This window comes from Protopterus annectens, chromosome 6.part1, assembly GCF_019279795.1.
Source record: "Protopterus annectens isolate FY-2018-M chromosome 6.part1, PAN1.0, whole genome shotgun sequence".
In the NCBI taxonomy this organism is placed as follows: domain Eukaryota; kingdom Metazoa; phylum Chordata; order Ceratodontiformes; family Protopteridae; genus Protopterus; species Protopterus annectens.
In genome coordinates this window covers 271,268,984-271,286,505 of record NC_056738.1, presented here as the reverse complement: position 1 = coordinate 271,286,505, position 17,522 = coordinate 271,268,984, and the positions used below count along the sequence as shown (strand labels likewise).

General features: G+C 38.3%; 1 protein-coding gene across 2 annotated transcripts in view; it reads left to right on the top strand.

The window, feature by feature from the left end:
• Nucleotides 1–17,522, top strand: part of RAMP1 (receptor activity modifying protein 1) — an 841,435-nt gene that overhangs the window by 186,569 nt on the left and 637,344 nt on the right. The window lies entirely within an intron of this gene.

Below are 17,522 nucleotides of genomic sequence, written 5' to 3'. Positions count from 1 at the left end.
CTGTTAACTGCTCACTATTTTGGCTACACCTCCCATATAAGAAGTTTCAAAGGCCACTCGAACAAAGATAACATGGACTCCTATGCAGAGGTGTACATCAATGCCCTGTATAACCATTTAAGCAGTTGTACAGGATCGGCTATTCCTGACCAGATTAAAACTAGGTCTTGCCAAAAACACAAGGCATCCTGATGGACCCCATGTTATAAACAAGCTATACAACATAAGAAAGAAGCCAACGTCCAAGAACAAGAGGGAGCTGGCTCAGCAGAGGAAGAAATCCTTCTGTAACTTAAACAAAACAGATTTGAGATCTTGTCAAGGCATCCAAAGCTAATTGTGAAGTAACAATAGAATCCTAGCTGAGGATAACCACAAAGTGTTCTTTAACTGTGTCTGAAATCTAAAAGAGAATACCCAACTATGTACTGAGCTGGTTGTGGGTGGCACCACCTATACTCAACTGGACATAATAGCCAACCTGCTAGCTGACAGATTTGGAGCAAACTTCATCCCCTGTCCCCTCCAGTCATCCCCCAAAGTACACCTGCCACCATTCCTCAGCCTATTATCTCAAGAGAGCAGGTCATATCAGTGCTCTCCAGGGACAAAAACACAGCATCAGTGGGACCAGACAACATTGTGGGTTCCCTTTTAAACAACTTAAAATATGAGCTAGCAGACCCACTTAACTGGCTATGTTATGGCAGAATGGAGGGCAACAGTAATCCCTCTGCAAAAAGGGGACCATCAATGAACTCTGAGAATGACAGGTCCATAACCTTGACTAACCTCATCTGCAGTGTCATTGAGGGAATCCTTATGGACCTTATTAACAAACACATAGGTAATCTCCAAACTCTGGACCCAACCCAGTTCGGATTCATTAAAGGTACTGTAGATCATGTCTGTTAAACATGGTTGATTTCTTCAAGAAAGTCACCAAGGTGCTGCACGAGGGAAAGATAGTGCATACTGGTTATCTTGACCTAGTGAAGGCATTTAACACCATCCCCCATGGAGGTATTGTAGAGAAAGTCTTCCAATTGGTAATGAACCTCTACATTACCAGATAGATAGTTAACTGTCTCACTGACAGGGTTCTGTGCAGGGCCCCTTATTGTTTGGAATTTATTTCTCAGGCTGACCAAGTCCACAGATGATTGCAAATTGGGAGCAATCACTGAGTTCCCCAGCAATGTTAATATACTGCAGGCAGGGTTAATACAGACAAATAATTGGTGCCAAAGCCATGGATTAAAGCTAAATGCAAAGAAATGCATTATTATTCCCTTTGGGAAAGCTGAAATACCTGCTAATTACATTATGAACAACACCTCCATAAATGTAGACCTAGTGGTATGTGATCTAAATACTCAGGCTGATAGCGATCTGAACTTTGACCATCACATATCCACAATAGTAAGAAATCTTTCTAAGTGGCACATTTTATACATAAAGGAATCACATCTAGAGCTAAAGATGTTATAATTTCATTATAGTCTGCCCTCATCAGACCAGTAATTGAGTACAGTGCTCCCTTTTAAATGTACCTCACCAGACACTTACAACAATTGGAGAGACCACAGGGGTTTCTCACCAAGAAATTACAGGGTACACAAAATAAGTCTTACGCAGAAACACTGAAAGCCATGTCACTGTATTCTGTCTCCTACATGCTGCTAAGGGGTGACCTGTGCCTGGCTTATAGGGCAGTCTCTGACCTGGCCCTAATGGAAATGTTATACATTGATAAATCGTCACTTGCACCAGGGATCTTAACCTAATTTCTGACATGAACAGGTCATGCTGGAGAGATAGATAAATCTCCCAGACACTGCCACTTCCCTGGACATGCTTTCAGTTTTGTAAAACAGAGCCCCTTCCTTACCCTCTTCAAACACATCACAGATTAATGGATAGGTGACTGCAAATTCACTCCTGGAATGGTGCCCATGTCCCTCCTGGACAGCGGAAGTTGGTATTAACTAACATAGACCTTTATCTCTGTGAAGTTCACTCACCTAACCACTGACAATTGGAGCAACTCAGGATAAATGTGACTAGGCTTGTAAGGGCTCTAGGGCCATTAACCTAGTAACCTTCTATGAACCTATAAGAGGTGAGAGACATAGGATGGAACCCTATGAAGTGATCCATGAAAGCTGTACAGCAGACTTCCTCAATGTTTATCACAAGTAACAAAGCACAGGTAGGATAGCACTATATCAGCACTCTAACAGGTACATAAATTATACTGCAGACATGTATACATGCATAAAAGACAGCATGTAGGGGAGAGACCCACAGTCACATAAAATTTCCCCAGTCCCATGCTTGTATGAGTACCCCAGGCAAACAGCTGAGGTAGCCTGGGAAAGTGTAGGTGAGCAGTACTATATTGCAGTACAATGAAGGGTAGATCTGAGGGATCATGTGGTACTGCTGGTGAGCAATTTAGAGGGAAGGCATGGGCGATATGCATTACAATATGTAGTCGATTTACTTTTGTGAAGGGTAAGGCAATAATGCTATCTACGCTTAAATTGACTTATGGAAGTACATATTTTGTTAGTGGCAGTTTCTAATGCATAAGTATTATAAGGGACACTAAGCTCTGTTAGAGGTAAAGAGTATTCTAATTTATGCATAAGTATGCTGATTGCACTTACCTTTCTGTAAACCAATTTTAATTATTTCATTGCTTTATCCACTGTCTTGGTCTATGTGAGAAGTGAAGAACAGGTGTTGATACAATGTTAAACCTGGGTATTTCTGATGACTCACTGCAACTACTGTGAAACCTAACAGGTCTACTGTTTTTAGTGAACGTGTATCCAAATACCATGGATGTGGATTTGTTACTTTTTTTAAACTTTTTTTTGGCCCCTATGCAGCAGATCACTCACTATCTCTTTACTTTATTTAAAACTTTTTTTTTGGCCCCTATGCAGCAGATCACTCACTATCTCTGGCACATCTCCTTAATCTTGAACTCCAGAAGTCACTCGTGTCCCCACAGACCCTAATCTGCTTCTTTTTGTCATTGTCTGAGAGAAGCTTGAGGCATCCTAGCACAATGTCATACTTGCAGCCGTAAGGAGTTTTCTTTTATGTCCGATCCATTCCCCACTGCCATTCCCGATATTCAGTGATGTAATGCTGCTAAGGATGAGAATATCAATGTTACTATTTGTTTCAAAGTCATGGTCAGTGGCAGAGTTCTGGAGAAGATTGAAGATTGCCTCCAGTTTCTGTTGAAGAATTTTGAAGAACAAGCCAGTTGAAGTAAAACCATGTCATTTATGTATAACATGCAGTTGATGGGGGATAGCTATAATGGTAGATCTTTAAAAAATATATGAGTAATAATGGGTCCTAAACTGAACTTTGATGGAGTCTTTTAACTATCAAAAACTTGTCTATTTACTATTGTAATATCCAAAAACTAATCTCTGTGAAAATGCAATGAGTGCATTGCACTAAAATGTTGTGAACATGCTGTAATATTTATTGTGAGTTTTACTGCTTGTGACTTGGGCCCAGGCTGTTGCTACAACTGGTCTTTGGACCATTCCACCTATTGGGCAAACATGAACACAAACACATGAATAAAGCCATCAGTTGCGTTAGAAGTGAGGTAATAGGTGCATCTGTCTGCTAATGTGCTGTATTCTTCAGGTGACCTGGATATGTGTGTGAGTGTGTGTGTGTGTGTGTGGGGGGGGTTGTATGACATCACAGTTCAAGACTAAATATGTCAGTCAATCACAATGTGCCATTTCAAGTTACTGTCTGAGCATGTCCTGTATGCAGTAAGTGATTTATGGATGAATTTCACACTGACTTTCTTTACAAGAGGCAAGTAAATGACAAGAATCATTTCAACATAGAAGTCCTTACAAATAATCCACTCCAGACTTATTGTCAAATTGTATTTGCTTTATGCAGATAGTAGTATTTTATTAGAATAGATGTTTCTCCTTTTATTACTTCCATTGAGATGTGGCTTGAAATAATGGGTTTAATTTATTGATTTAAGTTATGTCACAACCTCCATACTGGCTAATAAACAGTGATCAGTAACGTTTGTAGTGTTACACATAACACAGACTTTCCAGGTTGCTGAACAAAGCTGCTTACATTAACCTGAATGAACAACTGAAAGAAAGACAAAAACAAAGCTGTGTTTTCATAAAATGGTAATGGAGGTGACAATGATTTGCCTGTATTAGAATGTGCATCAGGATGTGATGATGATGATAATAAAACAGAACCAGGTCTGAATTTTCTGTCTCATTATATAATCTTCTGTCTTTGAAATGAATGCTGTCTAAAATAAAAGCTGATTAAGAATCAAGTGTTTGTTCTGGCAGACATGTCTGATGGGGTAATTGATCTTTGAGCAAGGCATAGTAAATATTCTGAGTTTGTTTATTCGTCACATTTAAGATTTTCTGTGTAAGGGAAATTTTCCATGTTACATATATTACACGATATAATACATGTACATACATATATATTTTTCAGACGTACACACACACATATCCATACTAGTATGCTTCTGAACACTGATAGTACCCCAGTAATTCACTGTATCTTATCACTGTTGCTTTCTGTGAAATATATTTCCCCAAGTATGTATGTTTCTGCATTGGAAACTGCACATTTTTCCTGCTGCAACTCCCTAATGAATACATATGGCAGGACATAGTTCAAATGAGGCCCTTTATGTTGAAAATAATATGGGAAATGAAAAGTTGCTCTGTTTACGGGAACTAGTCCGAATCCTTTGTTTTCTAAGCCATGCTCTCATGCACACATTGTGCAGGGATGTGTTTTTGCTTGCTCTCTTCTTATTATTTAAATGTCTGCTTCACTCACCTTACTTGGCGTTTAGGTGGGGCTGACAGGGGCAGGTTCACCAAAAGTTTATAACAGTTGCAACTTTTAATAGGAAAACAATTGTAACATAACTTAAGTCTTAAATGTACCTGCACACTGCCTCCTGAAAGTATATGAAACATATACAGGCTATAATGTTATAAATATCCATATTTTTAAAAGTCTTAATAACTCTAGGATCATTCTTAGAATGACTTCTAGCTTTTTGTTTCCAGGCCTGGAGTCTAGGAGGTAGTGGCATCAGACTGTTAAACAAAAGTGTTTTCATATTTTTGCATATTTCTGGGGAATGTCTACAGCTAGTTATGTACGTAGGCACCAAATGTAGGCTGTTGTCTTATAAATATTCTACACAAAAACTTTCTAGTAGTATAAGCTACTAAAAAAGTAGCTACATGAAGTCCATGTTTAGGATTAGGCAGCTCAAATATTAAGCAGAAAAATGAAGAAATAATTATTTATTTCCCCTAAAGATTAAAGTGCGAGTTGTAGTTATTCCATGCCGATATGCAGTGACCTTTATACTCCTGTCACTAGTTTGAAAATGTGTTACACATTAACGCTGACATATCTGGAAATGTCAGAGCTGAGGGAAGACAAATGTTAGAAATAGAACTGTCTGAATAAATTTGGTCTGTAAGAGCTCTGTGGGTGCTGGGAACATCAACAGTGAAGTAACCGTGAACACAACATGTAGTCAGAAAGTTTTACTTCACTGGCTGAAGGTCAGTAAGTAGCCAAAGGAGCCTTTGCTTTATAATAACACTACACTCATTTAGCGAGTTGGGTTGGCGTACATGGATAAAGCCATGACTACAGCCTAGGAAACCCAAGCTTAATCTCATGTGCTTGTTAGGGTGGATGTGATGTGTGATACAGTTAGGCCAGCTTGCCTCTCCTAAGGTTGAGTTATGGAGACATGTCCAGGGTGCATAGTCCTGTGGTAGAATTCCTGGTCAGACTGGACACCACAGAGGAACACTGGCTTCTACTGGGAGTGGCAGGGTAGTCCTAAGGGGATATGTCACTTGTGGGTGTGAGTGACTTGCCATCGCTCTCTCCACTCCATGTCAAAACCTAGAGCATGTTACCAGGCATGCACTGAGAGCTTAAAGTTAAATGCAGAAAACTCCCTGATAGCTGCCTAAGTGATGGCCCCTCTCAGATGGCTTGCAATCCCCTGTGAAAGGGAAGTAAATAACCCAGTTAAACAATAGAGGGTTGATTATTGACAGGTAGCAGGGAGAAAAAACTGCCAAAAAAAACTACACCCATTCATTGATTTAGCTTGAGTAGCCATGAGTGGATGCTTATGCAGTCACTCATTGTTTTTCTACATTGAGATTGGCCTTATCAAGTTAGATATGAGCAGGAGAGTTACAAAAGTGCAGGTGGCAATTGTAGCTGGTCCTGACATAAATAGATAATATTATACCTGGCTTCGTTTCATGTATCCAGTGTTAGATGGCTGGCAAGAGACAGAGAGAGAGGTTGGATACTGTCTTTGATGACTGACTTCCTAATTTTGGATGGTGCATCAAGTATTAGTTTCATCAGTGTTCACAGGTTTATAGATAATTATTAGGGTGATGACCCTAATGGGCCTTTTTAAGCCTGGCCATGATTCCCAAATATATTTGACAGGCTTTGATACCTCTCATTTTATTGGGGTACAGGTGAGTCAGCATGTAAACATTTCTGCTTTCTAAAAGGGACATGAGTGGCAGCCCAGGGGTAAATTTAGAATCCCTCCATCCACTGATCCAAGTTGTACTTGAAGAAGTACAGTGAGGATCTGCTTCACATGGGTGGGAAGCCTGTTCCACAGAAGGGGTCTTCTCTGAGACACATACCTGTACCTCTTATTTATGTTGCAGATGAGCTTTAGGTCCCGCGATGGGGTGTATCTTATGACATTTATTAAAGAACAGTAAAGAAAATTAAACAATCAACAACAACTCTGAACAGCAGCTTTAATGAAAACAAAACTCTGGCAAATCCTGAAAGCTGTCAGAGGGAATGAAATATAACACTTTCGAAAGTCATTAAATTGTAACTATAATTATCAGTAAAACAATCAAAAAATTAATTACGTCCATCTCAATTCATTATTAAGACCACATGATTTGAGCATATTAAAAATTTTAATACACAAGCTTTCTTTTTAAATAAAATTTATTTAATTTAACCCTCCCAATACATTTAATTTTTACATCTTGTAAAACTGAAACCAGCAAATTATTAGGTTCAACGGAATGGCATATGTCAAAATGTTCAGCTGCAGGGCTTTCTTTTTTGAAATTGTAATGTATTTTGACAAGTATAAAAGTGTTCTAGGCAAAATCTTGTTTGCTTTAAATTTTTTATTAAAGTGTTGTTCTATGGAAACTAAGTTGGTAAGAAATCTTGTTGACCTGCAATCCTTCTATCCTAAAATGAAGGGTAGTGAGTTGGTTCTTTCCTGCGATTGCGTTGATTTTGACTGCACTCGTATTTGCTGCTTGCGCTTTCCTTTTTGTCTGTTTTTCTTCAATTGCTGTCATTTTTAGCAGCATTCACAATTTACATTTATATGGTGATGTGTATGTGTTGGTGTTGCATGATGCATTGCCCAGTATAAGTAACTGGTAAGGGTGTGTAAGAAAATACTCCCAGTAATGCTTTGCCTGCAAATTTGGACATCTCTGACATCCCTATGTCCTACCAGCTAGGCCTCAGAGGGTGAATAGGGACTAATTAGGAAATGTAATAGTGGAGACTGCTGACAGGGGGCTGCAGACCTGTGGTGGTGGCCTGAGTGGAGAAAGACTTTGAATAATTGCTAATCTTCACAACCTGCTGTCAGACATTTCCTTATTTATATAGAAGTTTGACACGTCCATTAAGTACTGACTGCTTGCCTTAAGCTACCACATAGAAGTAAGAATTTTCAATTGTTTGTAAATAATACTGCATGAGGAGAATGAACATGAGGTCGCTGTATGACTCAACCTTTTATGCAAAACATACTTTGTACCAAAGAGCCAAAACATTAGTAGAATGTTTAACTGTAGGAGCAAAGAACCAAAGAAAAAATGTTATTCTGGGACCACAAGCAGGACTTAGTAGAAACAACTTTCAGTTTTATTCAACAGTTTAGTGCTTTCATCCAGGTAAAGGACTTCTTCAGAACTGAGTACAGCGTGCAAACACACACATATTTATACATTGAAACAGTCATGTGATATCCACGGTAATTGAAAATTAAAGGCACCAAGTTAATAATCGTTTAAAATATTAACCAGAGAAATATAAGTAGTAAAAATGATGTTGTAGATTGCCTGCAATTGAAGTAAAATAATAGTAATAAAAACTCCTTTGGAAACTCCTCTGCAACAGGAGACATAGTTAAAAATTCAGTCTGTTACTGAGGTACATTATAACTTTGCAACTCTCATTTTTAAGGTGCTAACTGAAATACAGTCATTTAGCCCAGTGGGTGTTGTTGCATCCAAATCAAGTTGCCAGGTAAGTTCTCTGACCTCAGTATTTGGTTTGCATCTTGGAGGATGTCCCGTTGACCCCAGGGGTGGGCTTTGGGTGCTTAGAATTACAGGACTACACTGTAGAGCACAGGGGACACACAGAAGATTTGTTTGAAACACAACTAGGTAAGATGGAAAAAAAATATCACAACTTACAACTAGATAATGAATTTTACACTAAGAGTTACTCTGCAGCTGACATAGGCAGGCTGTGGCTTTACGGTCTACATTATTCCCAGAAATTTTAAGGCATGTTATTCTACTGGGTGTTCAAGGACTTTTAAACTGACAGAGTTAATTATATGGAGTTCACAATAACAGTGTACATTGAGTTTATTTTCTTTGTGAACCAGGAAAATCTGAGTGGTATAACTCATTTTCAATGGAGGCCCGGGCAGAACAGCTCCATTACATAGACTTGCAATTAACATTTCATTTTTATGAACAATATTATTTTCAGCACAATTATAAAGAGAATATAATGTTTACATTCACATGCTACAGTAAAATACAGAGTTGATAAAATGTGTTTTATACGGATTCACTAGAAAATCTCGACGTACTGAAATGTCCAATTTCAGTACATCGAGACTGAATAGTGGAAAGTGCAGTTATGTGGAACTGCACTATGTGGAAATGTCGAATCCGCTATCGTGCTGTTGCGTTCGTGACGTGTGGTGCGGTTTGTGGATTTATCTGGGGTTTCAGGTAAGTGGTGTTTGTGTAAAGGTATTGGGTAGGGATTTAAGTGTGTGTGTGTGTGTGTGTGTGTGTGTTTAATGCAACCTCGGAGTCTAAGTAGGGGGGTGTGGGGGGGCTTGCCCCCTGCTTATAGGTAGGGTAGATGTGTTTGTGTGTTATGTTGTGTTTGTGTGTATTGTTATGTTTGTTTTAGTGTAGTTAGGTAGGTGTATGTGTGTGTGTGTGTGTGTGTGTGTGTGTGTGTGTGTGTGTGTGCGTGTGTGTGTGTGTGAATGGTCACGACTGTGCTATTTGCAGTTTTGGGTTTTCAGGTATGTGGGATTTCTACTATTCAGTCTCGAAATACTGAAATTCGACATTTCAGTATTTCGAGATTGTATAGTGAATCCGTTTTATACAGATTGATAAAACACAAGTGCATGCATTACACTTGATTTTGAAAGTAGTTACCTGTAAACAGATTTTATACAAATAGCCAAGATCCTTATACTTATAGTAAAATAAGAACTTGATTGTAGACGTTTCATAGATAAAATAAGGTGACAGATTGTCAAAAAGTACTTGAGAGAAAGTGTGTTGGTAAGGTGAAGGAGACTGAAAGGGGAGGTGATATTCAAGGTGTGAATTAGTTTCAGAGAGGTTTTAAAAGGGGTGGGGGTGTTACCTTGGACAAGGAGGTAGAGGGCTTTGAGAAGATTAGAGTGTGAGGTCATAGGAGAACCTGTCATCCTAGAGAGGACCATGACTGTGCCCAGGACTGATTTAGGTATTGTTTGGGCTGTATTTTGAACCAGGGTAGTTTGTCTGCCATTTTTTGATTTTGCGTGGATGCATTCCACATTTTGAACATATAACAGGAGTATAGTTTAAGTAGGATTTGATATGTTTTTCTAATTAAGTAATTATGCTTTTATTAGGATTGTGCTTTAAATCACATGAGCAATCTGTATAAGGGGGTGTAGCCATTTTAATTGTTAGTGGGATGCTTTTTTCTTTTCCCGTTTTCCCTGCCTATTTTGTTCCTACAAGCTTTGCTGCCAATTTAGTATATAGCTCTGTTGTCCTTGGGATTTGGTTAATATGGTTCTTGCTGACCCTGTCATTTATCCTTCAGAGATATAGTTTTATATCAACAGATATAATATAATTCTAGATTTACCATGATATAAAATCAATGCTCAGAGCAAAGTACACAATTAAGTTTAGATATTTTATTTCGGTAAAGAAAATGTTGATATGAATTAAAATAATGTCTTGGAAAGTAAATACTACATGAAATCAGGTAAACGTTTAAGTTATATCATGATTTAAAAATAATAAAGCTAGAAAAACTTACATTGCAAGAAACTCACCTTGGACAAAATAAATCTCAAAACTAATTGTGAAGGGTGCTTGATCAATGGAATTACTGCTAACCACATTGTGGGGTATTATAGTTTTGGTATTAGGACTGTGCAAAAACATTAAAATTTTAGAAAAGTTGTAAAATCAGGAGGAATCAGTAGTTGCTGTCAAATGAGTGGAAAATCAAAAATTTACGTCCTCTATTTTTTATCACCACAATTTGTAGTCAACAAGACCCATAAGCTATTCATTTTTATCTGCAATTCATTTGCCACGTGAGTAGGCTGGTATGTTGATCCTTTCCAGCAATGATCTATACTCACGGAAGAGCAGAAATACAGAAACGGAATATACAAGTACAAATAGAAATCTTACATGAAGAGTTGAGACACAAAATATTTAATAGCCAAGTAGAATACACAGAAGAATAGAGTTCAACCAGATCCAAGTATAAGTGCAGATGTTAAAACAAAGCTAAAAGTTATAACAATAGTTATTCCTTCATTGTGAATAAAGAAAATGTGTGCAATGCAAGCAATAATCATTGTCAAATGGTACATAGTAGTGAAGCAATGTTACCAAAAATGTATTTACAATATTTATCAGAAAATTATGCAATTAAACATCTACAAAGCTTAGGACTTTCATTTGAAGCAGGCAGGGAGGTGCATACAAGGGATCAGAACTATATGGAATATGCTGAGAGGTTACTGACGTTTTATTATTGCCAACCTGTACCAGGGAAGTACAAACACATTTTTCTTGAAAGTGCTCATTTAATTTGGATTTGAATATACTCATTTCATTTTGTCCTCTGGTTTCAGGGCTGGGTTTGCAGAAGGCTTTTTCATCAATCATGGACTTGAAATGTGGCCTTAGTAGTAAAATACAACTGTCTTAAGTGAGATATGAGACTGTTAGGCTACAGCTTGGCCCTCTAATAGGGAGAGTGTTTTTTTAAGCAGTGGACAATGATGAAGAAGAGGAGCCCACTCTAGAAAAATTAAGAACATCACTAAGGAAGATGAAGTCAGGGAAAGAAGCAGGCTCAGATAAGATCACAGGAGATAAGAAAGATGCTGGGTGAGATAGGGGAGAAATGGCTCCTGAGGGTACTAATAGAAGTGTGGAGAGAAAGGCGTATCCCAGATAACTGGAGCTTAAGCATACTCATGCCAGTGTACAAGAACAAAGGGGACATCTACAACTGTGGGCAGTATAGAGGCATCAAACTCCTATCACATTGTATGAAAGTTCTGGAGAGGGTGATTGATAAATGGATACGCAGAGTAGTAGAATGTAAGATGGGAGATGAGCAGTTTGGATTCAGATCAAGATGCAGCACAGCTGACCCGATGTTTGCATTGAGACAGATACTTGAGAAGAAGCAAAAGATGAGGAGAGAGTCCAACTGGGCATTCCTAGACTTGGAAAAAACATATGACTTGGTCCCAAGAAAGCTGATCTGGGCAGTATTGCAGCAGTTTGAAGTCCCAGAAACATTGGTAGAATTAGTACAGGCTATATATGAGGACCCAAGGACTCAATTACAGACAGTGTTCGGCCTCACAGATGGGTTCCCAGTGGGTGTGGGTGCACAGCAGAGTTCAGCTCTGCTCCCATTGCTGTTCATACTGGTGATGGACTACATTAGTAAACAGGTTGTAGGGGATGGATCAACAAAGCTGCTGTATGCAGACAATGTGGCAGTACAGGCTGACTGAGCTAGAACTTCAGCAAATGATAGGAGAATGGAAAGCAAGTCTGAAGGCATATGGGATGAAACTAAGCACAGATAAGATGGTGGTAATGGCAGCAAATTGGGGAAATCAGAAAAAGCTGAGAATAGAGATAGAAGAGAAGATAGTGGAACAGGTAAACAGCTTGAAGTGTCTCGGAGGAGTAGTAGGGTAGTATGAATGAAGAGGTCAAAGCTAGAAACAGAGGGGCTGCAGCCAACTGGCATAGAGTATCAGGTGTAGTCTATGACAGAAGAATGCCAAAGAAACTGAAAAGTAAGGTGTATGAGACAGTGGTGTGACCAGTACTACTGTATGGTATAGAAACCTGGGCAGTAAAGGCAGAACAGTTGAAGAAGCTAGAGGTGATGGGAATGAAGTGCCTGAGAAAGGTGATAGGATGCACACTGTAGGACAGACGAAGAAATGAGGACATGAGAGCAGAAGCCAAAGTAGCTCCAATTGCAGAAAAGATCAAAGAGAACAGATTACGATGGCATGGGCACATGTGTAGAAAGGCAGAAGACAATCTGATGAGGAAGATTTGTGACAGACAGGAAGAAGGTAAGAGGAAGCGAGGGCATCCAGCAAAGAGGTGGATGGATTGTGTGGAAGAAGATCTGCGACAGTCGGGCATGAGTGTTAAAGAAGGCAGGAGTGTGGCAATGAATCGAGAGAGTTGCCGACAGTTAACACGATACCCCAACCCCATGTAAATGGGAAAAAGAGGGCTGATGATGATGATGAATGACATACATTAATAAGCATGAATGTGAGTGTACCAAGTAATAAGATGTTTTTATAATAATGTATTTGGTTATCAGGGAGGAGTACAAACCTGAAGATTTTGTTTTTTGGCTACATGGAGTATTTGTGCATTGGTGCCTGACTGAAGGCACAGTAGCAACAAGGCATATTCAATTTTGATGTAAGTACATTTCTGGCTAGATGTCTATGCACAACAGAGGACAGAAAGGTATTAGATGCTATAGCACAGTTTAGTTGCATGAAAGTTTTGTTAATTGCTTACCTGTATGAAAGGGACATGACAGTGAGAGATCTAAGTGAATACTCAGATATTTCTATTCCCCTGACAAATGTAATGAAAGTATTGGATGATGCTGGTCTTACTGCTGTTAAAAATTAGCTTGTGAGTTATCCAGATGCACAGGGAGGAGAAATTGATTTGTAATGTTTGTTGCAGAGCAGAGTGATTTTCATTAGATTCCAGGACCAAGATATCATTACTGTAGGGCACAATGCTATGGTGGGGGAATTTGTGAGATCATTTATTAAAATAAGAGTGAAACAAGGACTAAGCACTGAGGCATATATCTCAACCTCTTAACTCAAGATATCTGCACAAAGTCTAAAATAATGGGGGACAAAGGCCCCAAAAAAGGGACAGATTTTAAGTACTGCTCTTATAGACTTAGAAATCTGCTAGAATAACAGGTTTTGTGTTAGCATGCATTTTCTATCTAAAGGATAATATATGCCATTATTTGTTCATTTTATAGTGATTCCAATCCTCTGTGATTTTCCAGAAAGTCAGAGGGTTTATGAGGAATAAACCAAATATTTGAATCAAAAATCTATACAACTGAAAGGTATGCATCGATGAACTCTGGCATTTGGTGTGTTAGTGCTTGAGAAAGAAAGACTAATCTGAAAAGACCTGAAAAGTTGTCTTTAAGATCATTTTGGAACCACAGACGTGTTTCAGCCAGTTAAGCTTTTACAGTTTTTCTGAGAAGAAGGGTATGATATACTGTTTTGAAGGTTTTTGTCATGCCAACAAACAGACCTCCAGTGACAAGCCATTGCTTCCTTCATCATCTTCATGTTATTGTAAGTAATGTTTTTGATTGTGGAACAGATTTTGGATTTTGCTAAGAACTTTCATTGTAACTGGTGATTTTAATTCACTGGCTAGTCTAAGTTATGTTAGTAATTTGCTGCAGCAGTGGTTGTGTTTTGCCATGACTTGACATTGTTAGATACTGGTACCACATGGATTGCAGGGAAACTAATGTGCACCCCGTTTGAACCCGACATCAGTGTAGGGGAAGATTATATGGAGTGTACTTGTCATACAACTTGGTGCAGGTTTAATCATTATGTGAGAAGTTATGCAGTATGTATTACATTAATTACCTTATTACCAAGTTATGTTAGTTTTTACCCTCTGGAATTACAGAAAATTTACCATAAAAATCCTTGTACTTCTTTCTACTATACGTGTATCTGTAGTAATTTTGCAGGCTTCCTGTACAAGGTGTTACTAACATTATTTTACACAAATGGATAAAATTCACACATTAATCTCATTAATATTCTGTTTGTGTATGCATTCTAATAGTGATTTTTATTTATGAGCTGCAGGGCAAAAAAAGATGGGGTACAGATTTCTTCTTCCCTGACTGTAACGCTGCTAGTCCTTTCAGGTCACTTACTTTCAAAGGCTGATTTCTCCATTATGTTACTTGCAAGTGCTTGGGGTGTCCTGCTTTTTTTTTTCTTTTTGCAAAATCATCATGTTTTGGGCCAGTGCTGCAGTATATTAGTAAAGAATTTGGGAGATATATGTGAGCAAATCTAAATGATTTTCTAGTAATTTGGAATTCCCTTAATACTATGTGCTGGGCAGATTACAGACACGGGTGCATGGAGAAAGAAAAGCGTAGAAATGAGAATGTACTGTAATGTCATCACTGAACTGTGAGCTTTCAAGATAAGATATCAGATGACGACCATGCGTTGTTTATCAAGGTACTTGTTTCATTTTAATTTGTTTACTGGGGTAGGGGAATTATCCATCTGTCACCATTTCAGTCTCAGTCTGGAGCAAATACAAAATATATAAATAATATAAAGATAGAATAATTATGTCAAGGGATGAAGTAACTATACAGATACATCTTATACATATAATACGGTGGTACTGACAATTGTGACATTAATAACAACAAATAGTTTGAGGATATAAATAACTAACTGTCATTCAAAGTTAGAACAACAACGCTCCAACACTGGAGAAACATTTCTTAAAGGAGCAATATGCATTTGAGTTTAAGCTGTCAGGAATAGAAAGTAATGACTACAGTGTAGAGAAAAGAAGGTAAAATGAAGGAATATGCAGTAAGGTAAAGTAAAAACTGGGGCAAAGATGTGACAGTGTATAAAGGGGTGAGAGGGAAGAGTAAAGAGCTTGAGAAAGGAACCCATACAAATAAAAAGTGAAGTATATAACCTTGAAGCAGCTAATGGGCTAAAACAGAGATAATACACTGGCCAACATGGTTTTATGCAATTTGACCTGAAGTGAAGCAGTTGCAATGGGCCTCTTTGTATAGATGGGCTTTAAGCAGAAATTCAAGTTTAGATTAGGAGACAAGATCCTTGAGATAGGCAGGGAGGAAGTCCCAAATGTAGGACCTAAAGATGAAAAGCTATGCTTTGTACAGAGAAAGCTGTCTCTGGGTTTATGTGATACTGGACCTGAGTATGACTGATTTCTCTGGTTATAGAGGGAAATTCTAAGTGGAAGTTTTGCAGCTGAAGGAAACTATCTTAATGTAAAACTTAAAAAGTTGTGATCTAAGTAAGAGCTCTACCTGCTGTTGGTTAGGAAGCCATTTTGTTTTTTTGACTGTAAGGAAATGTTGTTCATACTAAGGGGAGTGGGCTATGAAATGGTATATTTTATTGTTGTGGGTCTGTAGAGCTTTACTGTTTTTCTTTAAAGCTGGGGCAGTTAGAGGTCTTCTGTACTCTAGGTGTGACAGTAGAATTTCTTACCCTGTAACTGGTTTAGCTGCCGAGGAGAAGAATTTAGACATTTTGCTTGCCCAGAAAAGTAGTGAAGTCATATTTGTTTAGTTTTCTTATATGCATTTGAAAGTTGAGAGACTGATTTAACTAGATGCCAATATATTTGAAAGGTTGTCTCAATAGGTACATTGTTGACACTCAACATTTTCTAGACGGTTGGGGTAGTGAGAGTTTCTGTCTAGTCCCAATGAGCATAGATTTTATGTTGGCAGTGTCTATGAGATGTTTATTGCTGTTGATCCAGTTGATTAATGTGTGAAAATCTTGAATTTATATTTGAGTGACTGAGAATGAGGCACTTGATCTGCATATAAGGCCCATTATTGAGTACAATGCCCCATTCAGCATGTATCTTGAAAAGCACATGCAGCAGCTGGAGAGACCACAGAGGTTCCTCAACAGGAGAATCCAGGACCTCAAAAATCTACCATACAAAGATAGACTAAAACCCTATCCTTCTATTCAGTTTCATACAGGCTCCTCAGAGGTGACTTGTGTCTGGCATACAAGGAAATCTCAGACCATGCCTTGATGGGACTGCTGCATATCTGCAAGTCACACTCCACTAGAGTAACCCACATGCACAGCCTCAACCTGGTCTGTGGCAGCAATAGGACTTGTTGACGGGATAGAGTTGTGTCCCAGAGACTCCCCCATCTGTGGAATAGACTCCCTCTCCACGTCAACCAGAGTACCTCTTTACCCCTTTTTAAGTGCAACCTAGATAATTGGATGGGAAATAGGAAAGACATCCCTGGGATTCTACACATGTCGTTGCTAGACATGGGGCATTGGGTGCTGATTTGTCTAAACATGGGCTATACTCTTGGCTAGACTTATAAAAGCCTCAGGGCCAATAGCCTATTAACTTCCTACGATCCTTCCTATGGAAGAAGGAAGAGAGAATTAAAAAACTTGAGACTAAATAGTATTGAATTATAATGATTATACAATGTTTATGAAAATAATACAGAAAAGGTTTAAAACTGAAATGGGAAGTATTATGGAAGTTAGCATATACAGTATAAAGGGGAAGGGTTGTCAAGAATTATTAATGATAGAGAAATTGTGGATGATATTATGAATAGAAACGAAGGGAAAATCATGATAGGAGACCTTAAAAATAATTTGACACAATTAGATATGAAATCTTGTATGTAATAATGAAATAATATAAGTGAGAAATTTAGGAAATTGTGTATGCCAGCATATGGTAATAAAGTAAAAATGCTTGTAAATGGTTCATTAAGCCAAGAGGTACATAAGAAAGAGTGGTGCAGGACAGGGATGTCCAATGAGTTGTATACTCTTTGCATTACTTATGAATGTGATAGTATGCAAAATAAATTACATAATGAAGGAGGTGGAGTGTGAAACACCTGAAGGGTTAAGAATTCCAGTTAACATATGCAGATGACATAATAACTGCAAAACAAAATTGGATAAAAGAAGTAATAACTTGCACAAATTACTG